General features: G+C 48.1%; 1 non-coding gene across 1 annotated transcript; it reads left to right on the plus strand.

Moving 5' to 3' along the window:
• The first annotated feature begins 9,383 nt into the window (after positions 1–9,383).
• trnak-uuu (transfer RNA lysine (anticodon UUU)) lies at positions 9,384–9,456 on the plus strand. Its single transcript has one exon. It is a non-coding gene; the product is annotated as a tRNA-Lys (tRNA).
• Positions 9,457–12,009: the final 2,553 nt, after the last annotated feature.

Consider the following 12,009-nt stretch of genomic DNA (forward strand, 5'->3'; position numbering starts at 1 on the left):
ATTTCTTTTCATTTAATGTTGCTTCAATGGAAAACCTCTGACCGAAACGGCACAAAACAAAAATGTTCCTTTCAAAGTCATTAAACTCCGAAATTTCCATGCCCCGCGAATCACCTGAATCAGATTCCTCTAGTTTTGACGACCCTATCCATGTCCCTTTGCAATGTTGTGCTCCCAGCCACACTATGAAATGTGCCACGAACTTATCGAATCATGGAATGGTTACAGCACGGAAGGCCATTCGGCCCATCGAGCCCGTGCCGACTCTCAGCGAGTCCCACTCCCCCGCCCTTTCCCCGTAGCCCTGCAATAGTTTTTCCTTAAGACACTTATCCAACTCCCATCTGAAAGATAAGATTGAGTCTGCCTCCACGTCCCTTTCAAGCCGTGCATTCCAGATCCTAACCACTCGCTGCTAAATGGCCATCTCCTGTTCCTATGTGTAAAGTCTGGGAAACACGAGATCAATTCCTGCCACACTCACAGCCTTCCGAAATATAGCACTTCATTCTATTCTCGTAAAACCAGCTCCTGAAGTATCGGCCAGCTGTGTAGGTTAAAGCTCTGGTAATATTCCTAAGATTGCTTTAGACACAGTGTTTCTGTAGTGTAGTGGTTATCTTGTTCACCTCCCATGCGAAAAGTACCCAGTTCGAGCACCGGTGGAAGATGTATTTTGGACACTATTTTTGACATGAAATAATTTGAACAAAAGTCGCCCCAGGTTCCTTGTCGCATGAGCACTGAACATTTTAAACCAGTCTCCAACATACAGAGTGAGTAATGTCAGATAGGGGAGAAAACTTCATCAATGATTCAAAATCCTTAAATAATGAAAGTTCAGTTATTGAAGTTTCCAGTGTCCCTCAGTAACAATTCTACAAAACAACGCTGTCGGTTAATGAATGGGGAATAAAACAAATAATCTTCACCCATCCCCATCCCCCGACACACAGTTTAATTAGTTGCATGTCATTATTTTAAAGATTTTGAATGAAAGAGTTACTTATGAATCCGTGCTCACTCTGTGAGCACCGCACCACTAAACGAGCAGGAAACACATTAAAGAGTTCACCACAATTGCTGACATTTCTTAGCTTTTTTCTTGTGTTTTTTCAGCTCTTCGTCCTTTTCAGCTCCTGACTGCGGATATTGCTGTGATTAAACCTGAACACAATGCAATGTCTGTCTCACTGTTTCCCCGGTGTCAGGCAGAGATACGCCTGCTGCCGTCATTTATTTCATGTGACAGGACACAAAAGTTCAAAATCAACCTGCAGGTGGCCACACCCAGCACTGAATAGTCAGGATTGCCGAGCGGTATGCGGTGCTGTGTTTATGTCACTGTCTCCTCTGGAGATATTATTTTTGAACCAAAAACTAATGTGCGATAAAATGGAACAAGAGCAGTCCGGGGTGCATTGTCACATGATGAAAGCTAACTCGGACCCGGACCAAAGCTCCCCGCACACCGTGCACAGGCTCAGGAAAACAACGGGGGAGAGGATCTCCCGGTCACTGAGCAATCCAGTCACACTGAACAAGTGCCCGGTCTGAAATTTCCCGGAGTAATAACTTGTAACTGGAGCTTCGAGCAGTCTGGATGGCCAAGCTGTCGAAGGTGCTGTGTTCAGGTCACAGTGTCCTCTGGAGATGTGGGTTCAAATCCCACTCCTGACATGCAGTGTTTTTAATTACAAACTCATTTGTTTGGACACCACACTCAAATGCTTTGGGACATCCATCGAACTTCATAAAATTACCCCACTTCAATTGTAAACAATGATATCAAAGTTACTTCTCAAACCGGGAATCAATCCTGGGTGGCTGCAATGAAAGGAATGGTTTTGTGAAGCATTGAAATGTGCCCTCTAAATATCTCGCACTGCTCATTTAAAAACACGGTTATAATTTGTTTCAGTGCAAAAGAAGGCAGGCTCGAAGGGCCAAATGGCCGACTCCTGCTCCTGGTTCTTGTGTTCTTATACAGAGCACAGAACAAATGATCAAATGATCAACTCTCCCTCAGTTCGCATTTCTTTCATTGTGCAAAAGAAGATGATGGGCTCATTAATGATGTTTTCCTGTGAAAGCACCATAAAAGTTTAAGGACAATAATTCACCCAACATGGGGCTCAAACCCACGACCCGGAGATTAAAAGTCTAATACTCTACCGACTGAGCTAGCCGTGCCTGCTTAAGGTGCATCTTCCTGTCGCTGATTGCTGCCAGGCGCCTGTTGGCATCGCCCCATGGCTTTATCTCGAGCTTTATCTCGAGCTTCAAACCACGGAAACCGGTTCTCCGGCATTTCACGGCTTGTACGGAGATCAATCATCAAAAGCCGTGTCATTAACCACAGCTTTGCCGTCAATTTTCTGATCGCAAAGTGCTTTCAATCCTTGTCAATATCTCTTGTCTATTTGCCGGTGTTTCCCGATTCTGTCGGTCCCTCTGGCTCTTTAATCTGTGTGTTGTCACCTGCAGGTTGATTCTTGATGAATGCCTGTGTTTGTGTCTTCTATAACAATAGAAAATGTTTCTTACATAGTTCTTACGTTCTCTCCAATTCCTTGATATCCTTCCTAAATTGTGGTGCTCAGAACTGTAAACAGTTCTCCAACTGAGGTCTAAACTGGGATTGAAAAGGTATGGTACAACTTCCTCGCTGGTGTCCTCTATTTCACTTCATATAAAGCCAAGGGCCCTGTATTCTTTTTAAACAACTTAGTAACTTATCTACCCAGCTTCAAAGATTTCTGTGTGTAAATCACTCAATCCTTCTGCTTCTCTTTTAACACAATACCATTTAGTTTATGTTTACTCATATCACCTCCCTTTGTTTCCCAGACCTTACAGACAGGTACAGGAGGAGGTCCATTCAGCCCCTCGAACCTGTTGCACAGGAACAGAAGGAGGCCCATTCAGCCCCTCGAGGCTGATACACAGGAACAGGAGGAGGCCCATTTAGCCCCTCGAGCCTGTTACACAGGAACAGGAGGACGCCATTCAGCCGCTCGAGCCTGTTACACAGGAGCAGGAGGAGGCCCATACAGCCTCTCGAGCCTGTTACACAGGAACAGGAGGAGGCCATTCAGCCCCTCGAGCCGGTCCCGCCATTCAATGAGATCATGGCTGATCTGTGAACAAACTCCATATACCCGCCTTTGGACAATCTTCCTTAATACCTTTGATCAAAATGCGATGTAAAATGAACAACTGACCCAGCACCAACTGCCCTTTGCAGAAGGGAGTTACAAACCTCTCCCACCCTGTGTGTGTCGGAATTTTTCCGAATTTCACTCCTGAAACGTCTGGCTCTAATGTTTAGACTATGGCCCCGAGTCTGGGACTCCCCAACCAGCGGGAATCATTTCTCCCTATCAACTCTATCTGTTCCCTTATTATCTTTGAAAATTTTGATCAAATCACTGCTGGACCCTCTAATTTCCAGTGGGCGTAATCTCATATCTTAATTTAAACCTTGGAATTCAGGTATCATTCTGGGAAACCGACACAGTGCTCCCTCCAACGCCAATATAGCCTTCCTAAGGCAAGGTCAGTGAAAAATGAATCAAGGGACGGGTCTTACCAGATTTAATCTGATGGTTTCCAGCAGGCATTTGGTAAGGTCCCACACATCATCATCATCATAGGTTGGTCCTCGAACGAGGAAGGCTTACTTCCACATGGGTTCACAGGTGTTTCATTGAAGGACCCGAAGTTCCAGTACTGAACTCTAATCAAAGGGTGGACGATGCCTGGGGGGTGGATCTTTTTTACGTGGTGTGACCGTTGGAGTCCAGCCACCACACGGGCTTGACAGAGCGAGTTCTTGGTCCAGTGGCAAGGGTTAACCAGGACAGCTGGTGTCCTGCTCTGCTGCACGTCCTCAAAACCCAGGTCGCTGTTTTGTGCGTGGGCAGGAACATCGGCGGGACCCAGGTACAGCGGAGGAGCGGGAAGGTCAGTGTGGAGGAACGGTGAGAGGTCGTGGTGGAGGAGCGATGAGAGATCGTGGTGGAGGAACGGTGAGAGGTCGTGGTGGAGGAACGGCGAGAGATCGTGGTGGAGGAACGGTGAGAGATCGTGGCAATTGAGTGACGAGAGATCGTGGTGGACGAACTGTAAGAGATCGTGGTGGAGGAGCGGTGAGAGATAGTGGCGGAGGTGCGGCGAAGGTTAAACACAAGGGATGTTGGCAGAAATCAAAGTTGAGGCAACGTTTGTGTTGTGTATCTGTAAATCATGCACTCCCATGTTCCGCCACCAGGGAGCTCATCCCCTGAAGTCCCAAGGGATCCCAGCACCCCTTGGGAGCACTGTATTTAAGCCGGCCCCTAAGGCCAGTTTCTCACTCTGGAGTGTCTTATTAAAGACTGAGGTCACTGTTGCTGTAACCTCCCTGTGTGCAGCATCATCTGTGTTAGGAACACTATAACTGGTGTCGAGAATACGAATCCAATACAAAGATGCAGCAAAATGTGGGCATGCTGGAGAAGTTCTCGGACGGTGAGGACTGGGAAGTCTATTTCGAACGGCGAGACCAGTACTTTGTAGCCAACGAGCTGGATGGAGAAGGAAGTGCTGCAAAAAAGGAGACTGGTCCTCCTCACAGTCTGTGGGGCTCACAGCTACAGGCTCATGAAGAATCTTCTGGCTCTGGTGAAACCCACAGATAAGACGTATGAGGAGCTGTGTACACTGGTTCGGGACCATCTTAACCCGAGGGAGAGCGTGCTATGGCGAGGTATCTGTTTTATACGTGCCAGCGAACTGACGATCAGGAAGTGGCGAGCTACATCGCCGAGCAAAGGCGACTTGCAGGATAATGTGAGTTTGATGGCTACCTGGAGCAAATGCTCAGAGACTTTTTTGTACTGGGCATTGGCCACGAGACCATCCTACGAAAACCTTTAGCTGTAGAGACACCGACCCTCAGTAAAGCCATTGTGATAACAGATATATTTATGTCCACCAGTGATAACACCAAACAAATCTCTCAGCACACAAGTGCTAGCAATGTTCATAAATTAACTGGAACTGTGTTTGTGAGCAGAAATGTACAGGGCAGAACCCACGGATCTGCAACTGCCAGCAGGCCCTAGATGACCCAGTTGACTCAGAGTCCCCAACAAAGGTTGAGTGCAAGGCAATTCACAATTTGTTGGTGTTGTGCAGGCTTCCATTCAGCCTATTCATGCCGCTTCAAAGGGTATGTTTGCAAGAGCTGTGGAACAATGGGGCATCTCCAACGAGCTTGCGAATGAGCTGCAAGCTCTGCAAAACCTGCTATCCATCATGTGGCAGAGGAAGATCGGTCCATGGTGGATCAAAGCAATTTCGAGCCTCAGAGAGCGGAGGCAGGTGCTGAAGTACACGGTATGCACACATTTTCGACGAAATGTCCACCCATAATGCTAAATGTAAAATTGAATGGTTTACCCGTAACCATGGAACTGGACACTGGCGCTAGCCAGTCCATCGTGAGTAAAAAGATGTTTGAGAGACTGTGGTGCAACAAGGCATTCAGACCAGCCCGAAGTCCCATTAACACGAAACTGAGAATGTACACCAAAGAGCTGATCACTGCCCTGGGCAGCGCCATGGTCAAGGTCACCTACGAGGGCACGGTGCACGAACTGCCACTCTGGATTGTCCCGGGCGATGGCCCCACACTGCTTGGAAGGAGCTGGCTGGGCAAAATCCGCTGGAACTGGGATACCATCCGAACGCTATCACATGTCGATGAGGCATTATGTACCCAGGTTCTGAACAAATTTCCTTCCCTTTCTGAGCCAGGCATTGGATTCTTTTCCGGTGCGAAGGTGCGGATCCACTTGGTCCCAGAGGCACGACCCATTCACCACAAGGCGCGAGCGGTACCTCATATGATGAGGAGAGAGTGGAAACGAGCTGAACAGGCTGCAACACGAGGGCATCATATCCCCAGTGGAATTCAGCGAGTGGGACAGCCCGATTGTTCCAGTGCTCAAAAGTGATGGCATGGTCAGGGTTTGCGGCGATTATAACGTAACTATTAATCGTTTCTCGCTACAGGACCAATACCCGCTAGCTGAGACAGACGACCTATTTGGCGCGCTGGCAGGAGGCAAGGCATTCTCCAAGCTTGAGCTGACTTCGGCCTACATGACGCAGGAGCTGGAGGAGTCTTTGAAGGGCCTCACCTGCATCAACATGCAAAAGGGACTGTTCAGCGACAACAGATGCCCGTATGGAATTCGTTCGGCTGCAGCGATCTTCCAGAGAAAGATGGAGAGCCTACTCAAGTCGGTACCACACACGGTGGTCTTTCAGGATGACATATTGGTTATGGGTCTGGACACCTCCGAAAACATACAAAACCTGGAGGAGGTCCGTCAGCGACTGGATCGCGTAGGGCTGCGGCTGAAGAGGTCGAAATGCGTCTTCCTGGCAACAGAAGTGGAGACTTTGGGGAGAAAGATCACAGCGGATGGCATTCGGCCCACAGATGCCAAGACAGAGATCATCATGAACGCGCCCAGGCCACAGAACGTCACGAAGCTGCGGTCATTCCTGGGACTCCTCAACTATTTTTGTAACTTCCTACCGGGGTTAAGCACCTTTTAGAGCCCCTACATGTGTTATTGCACAAAGGTGAGAACTGGGAATGGAAAAAAAAAACAAGTAATTGCTTTTGACAAAGCCAGCAACCTTTTCTGCTCCAACAAGCTGCTTGTATTTGTATAACCCGTGTAAAAGACCTGTGCAATCATGTGACGCGTCGTCGTACGGTGTCGGGTGTGTATTACAACAAGCTAACATTGTAGGGAAGTTGCAATCTGTAACCTATGCTTCCAGGAGCTTGTCTAAGGCCGAGAGGGCATACAGCATGATTGAGAAAGAGGCATTAGCGTGTGTGTTCGGGGTAAAGAAAATGCATCAGTTCCTGTTTGGCCTCAATTTGAGCTGGAAACCGATCACATGCCCCTCACATGCCTGTTCGCTGAAAACAAGGGGATAAATACTAATGCCTCAGCCCGCATACAAATGTGGGCACTCACGTTCTCAGCGTATAACTAGACCATCCGCCACAGGCCAAGCACTGAGAACCGTGCGGATGCTCTGTCGGCTACCATTGCCCACCACGGGGTGGAAATGGCTCAACCTGCAAACTTGTTGATTGTGGCTTAGCCCGCTGACTTGTTGATGGTCATGGAAGCGTTTGAAAATGATAAATCACCTGTCACGGCCCGCCAGATTAGGACTTGGACCAGCCAAGATCCTCTGCTGTCCCTAATAAAAAACTGTGTATTGCATGGGAGCTGGGCCAGCATCCCCGTTGAAATACAAGAGCCAATCAAGCCGGTCCAGCGGCGAAAGGACGAGCTGTCCAGTCAGGCAGACTGCCTGTTGTGGGGTAACCGCGTAGAGCTACCAAAAAAGGGCAGGGTGACGTTCATCTCGGATCTCCACAGCACAAACCCGGGTATTGTAATGATGAAAGCGATAGCGAGATCCCACACGTGGTGGCCCGGTATCGACTCTGACTTCGAGTCCTGTGCAGGGCAATGTAGTGTAAGTGCTCAGTTGAGCAACGCGTCCAGAGAGGCACCACTAAGTTTGTGGTCCTGGCCCTCCAGACCAGGGTCGAGGATCCATGTCAACTATGCAGGCCCATTTCTTGGTATAAGTTTCCTGGTGGTGGTGGATGCTTTTTCAAAATTGATTGAATGTGAAATAATGTCGGGAAGCACCGCCACCGCCACCATTGAAAGCCTGAGGGCCATGTTTGCCACCAGCTGCCTGCCTGACATAATGGTCAGTGACAACGGGCCTTGTTTCACCAGTGCCAAATTTAAAGAATTCATGACCTACAATGGGATCAAACATATCACCTCGACTCCGTTTAAACCAGCCTCCAATGGGCAGGCAGAGCGGGCAGTACAAACAATCAAACAGAGCCTCAAACGAGTCACAGAAGGCTCACTCCGAACCCGACTGTCCCGAGTACTGCACAGCGAAAGCACGAGACCCCACTCGCTCACAGGGGTGCCCCGGGCTGAGCTACTCATGCAAAGGACAGTTAAAAGCAGACTCTCGCTGGTCCACCCCAACCTGCATGATCAGGTAGAGAGCAGGCGTCAGCAACAAAATGTAAATGATGGTCGCGCCACTGTGTCACGGGAAATTGATCTGAATAACCCTGTGTATGTGCTAAACTATGGACATGGTCCCAAGTGGATCGCGGGCACGGTGATAGCTAAAGAAGGGAGTCGGGTGCTTGTCGTCAAACTAGACAATGGACAAATTTGCAGAAAGCACCTGGACCAAACGAGGCTGCGGTTCACAGACTGCCCTGAACAACCCACAGCAGACACGACCTTTTTCGAACCCGCAACACACACCCAAAGGATGAACGACACCACCACGGATCGGAAATCGAACCCATCACACCCAACAGCCCAGCAAGGCCAGACTCACCCAGCAGCCTGCAAGGCCAACAACACGCCAGCCCAGCGAGGGCACAGCCAACACACCAGACCAGACATTTGTACCGAGGCGGTCCACCAGGGAAAGAAAGGCTCCCGACCGCCTCACCTTGTAAATAGTTTTCACTTTTACTTTGGCGGGGGAGTGATGTTTTGTCTCTGTAAAGCATGCACTCCCATGTTCCACCACCAGGGAGCGCATCCCCTGAAGTTCCAAGGGATCCCAAGAGACTGTTGGATGCTCTAGTTACAAGTTATTACTCTGGAAAGTTTCAGACCGGGCACTTGTTCAGTGTTGCTGGAAGGCCCAGTGACCGGGATATCCTCTACCCGGGGATTTCCTGAGCATGTGCTCGGTGTACGGCGAGCTTTGGTCCGGGTCCGAGAGAGCTTGCATCATGTGACGATGTACCCCGGACTGCTCTTGTTCCATTTTATCGTCCACAAGTTTTCATTTCAAAAATGTTTCCGCCAACAGGCGCTCAATCCCTCTCTCTGCAAAACGTTCCTTTCACAAACATTTCTCTGACTGGAACTGCACCAAACAACAATGTTCCTTTTAAAGTCATTAAACTCCCCAATTTGCACGACCGCAATTTTAAGGACAAGGACTGAAAGCGCATTGCGATCAGAAAATTGCCGGACCCCCTGTGGTTAATGACAGAGCTTTTGATGATTGATCTCCGTACACACCTTGGAATTCAGGAGAACCTGTTTCGTGGTTTAAAGTTAGAGATAAACCCACGGGGCGTAGCTAACAGCCGCCTGGCAGCAATCAGCGACAGGAAGATGCAACTTAAGCAGGCCCGGCTATCACCGGCATTACCATCGCCGAATCCCCCGCCATCAACAGCCTGAGATCACCATTTACCACTAACTGAAGGGGTTTGACAGGAGCGATGTTAAGAAGCCCGGCTAGCTCAGTCGGTAGAACATGAGGCTTTTAATCTCAGGGTCATGGGTTCGAGCCCCACGTCGGGTAAATTGCTTTCCTTAAACTTTTATGTTGCTTTCACGGGAATTAATCTTCTTGTGCACAATGAAAGAAATGCTTACTGTTTTGGTCTCCTTATTTAAGGAGGGATATCCTTACATTGTAGGCAGTTCAGACAATGTTCACGAGGATGCAGGAAGAATGTTCCCGATGACAAGTTGGCAAAAATAATTAAAGTCTGTGAGATACTCAACCATTATTTCAATCATTAATCCACCCACAACATTTGAGATACAAAAAGCATCCATAGTTTTGCCAAGATCAGCCAGCTCAATTGGTCAAACATAAAACTCTTAATGTCAGGGTTGGCGGTTTGAGCCCCACGTTGGGTAAATAGCTGTTGTTGCAAGCCAGTAATGACATGGACTCTCTCACTAATCCACCCAACTTACAGTAACACAGTCCCGCCGAAAGAATGAGGAATTGTGGGTGACTGCCTGTTGATCAGCAGAGAACTTCCTCCTCTCCGATTCCACTGAGGCTCAGCCTCCCATTATCACCTCTCGACAGTACAGGCTGATGTCCAGATCGATTATACAAAGGCTTGGAATACAAGAGCAGGGAGGTTATTCTTGAATTGTTAGGCCACAGCTAGAGTACTGCATGCAGATCTGGTCACCACATTACCGCAAGGACGTGATTGCACTGGAGAGGGTACAGAGTAGGTTTATGAGGATGTTGCCGGGACTGGAGAATTTTAGCACTGATCAGAGATTGGAAAGGCTGGGTTTGTTTTCCTTGGAACAGAAGATGCTGAGGGTAGACATGATTGAGGTGCATAAAATTATGAAGGGCCTGGATAGAGTGGACAGGAAGGAACTGTTTCCCTTAGAAGAGGGGTCAACAACCAGGGGGCACAGATTTAAAGTAATTGGTCGAAGGTTTAGAGGGGATTTGAGGGGAAATCACTGGAACTCACTGCCTGAAAGGGTGGTAGAGGCAGAAACACTGAGCACATTTAAAAAGTACTTGGATGTGCACCTGAAGTGCCGTAACCTACAGGGCTACGGACCGAGAGCTGGAAAGTGGGACTGAGCTGGGGAGCTGTCTGTCGGCTGGCACGGACACGATGGGCCGAATGGCTTCCTTCCGTGCTGTAAATTTCTCTGATTCCAAGATGAGCAATTAACATTTTAAACCAGTCTCCTAAAACACAGAGTGAGTAAGGTCAGATAGGGGATAAAAATTCCTCAAGGGACACACAGGGTAAGATAAAGGAAAAAGGGAAGCTTCGGACATATAGCGAGAACTCGACACTGCAGAAACTCGAGAGGAGTATAAAAAGAGCAGGGGTGCAGGATCAGAACATTATTGGATGGTCGAGCAGGCTCGAGGGGCCGAATGGCCGACTCCTGCTCCTTAAATACTTATGTTAATTGTTGAATCATTGCCCATTGCACGCACTTTACTTGAGGTGTCTGATTAGAATGTTCATTGTAACATGTAATGAACATGTAACAGTGTAATATCTCCAAGTTGGCAGATGACAATAAACTGGGTGGCGGTGTGAGCTGTGAGGGTGACGATAAGAGGCTGCAGGGTGACTTGGACAGGTTAGGCGAGTGGGCAAATGCATGGCAGATGCAGTATAATGTGGATAAATGTGAGGTTATCCAGTTTGGGGGCAAAAACACGAGGGCAGAATATTATCTGAATGGCTGCAGATTAGGAAAAGGGGCGGTGCAACGAGACCTGGTTGTCACGGTTCATCAGTCATTGAAAGTTGGCATGCAGGTACAGCAGGCGATGAAGAAGGCAAATGGTATGTTGGCATTCATAGTGAGGGGATTTGAGTATAGGAGCAGGGAGGTCTTACTGCAGTTGAACAGGGCCTTGGTGAGGCCCCACCTGGAATATTGTGTTCAGTTTTGGTCTCCTAATCTGAGGAAGGCCATTCTTGCTATTGAGCGAGTGCAACGAAGGTTCACCATACTGATTCCCGCGATGGCTGGACTGACATATGAGGAGAGACTGGATCAACTGGGCCTGTATTCACTGCAGTTTAGAAGGATGAAAGGGGATCTCATAGAAACATTTAAAATTTGGATGGGACGGGACAGGTTAGATGCAGGAAGAATGTTCCCGATGTTGGGGAAGTCCAGAACCAGGAGACACAGTCTTCGGATAAGGGGCAAGCCGGACTGACATCTGAGGAGAGACTGGATCAACTGGGCCTTTATACATTGGAATTTAGAAGGATGAGCGGGGATCTCATAGAAACATTTAAAATTCTGATAGGACTGGTTAGTGCCAACTTTAGCTCAGCCGTTACTTCGTAAAACCAACTTTGTGAAAAGTTTAAATTTGTCTTAATGTAGTCGCTGCCTGGTGTTTTTGTTGTCATTTTCAATCTCCTTCTTTCACACTGAAACAAATGTTCACCCTATTTGAAAATTAGGAATGCGAGATTTTTAGAGAGCATATTTAAATGCTTCACAAAAACATTCTGATCACGACAGCTGCCGGGGTTCGATTCCCAGTTAGAGAAGTAAATTTGCTACACCGTTTTTAATTAAATTGAAGTAATTTAATTAAATTACA

The sequence above is a fragment of the Pristiophorus japonicus genome, unplaced genomic scaffold (genome assembly GCF_044704955.1).
Source record: "Pristiophorus japonicus isolate sPriJap1 unplaced genomic scaffold, sPriJap1.hap1 HAP1_SCAFFOLD_45, whole genome shotgun sequence".
NCBI lineage: Eukaryota > Metazoa > Chordata > Chondrichthyes > Pristiophoridae > Pristiophorus > Pristiophorus japonicus.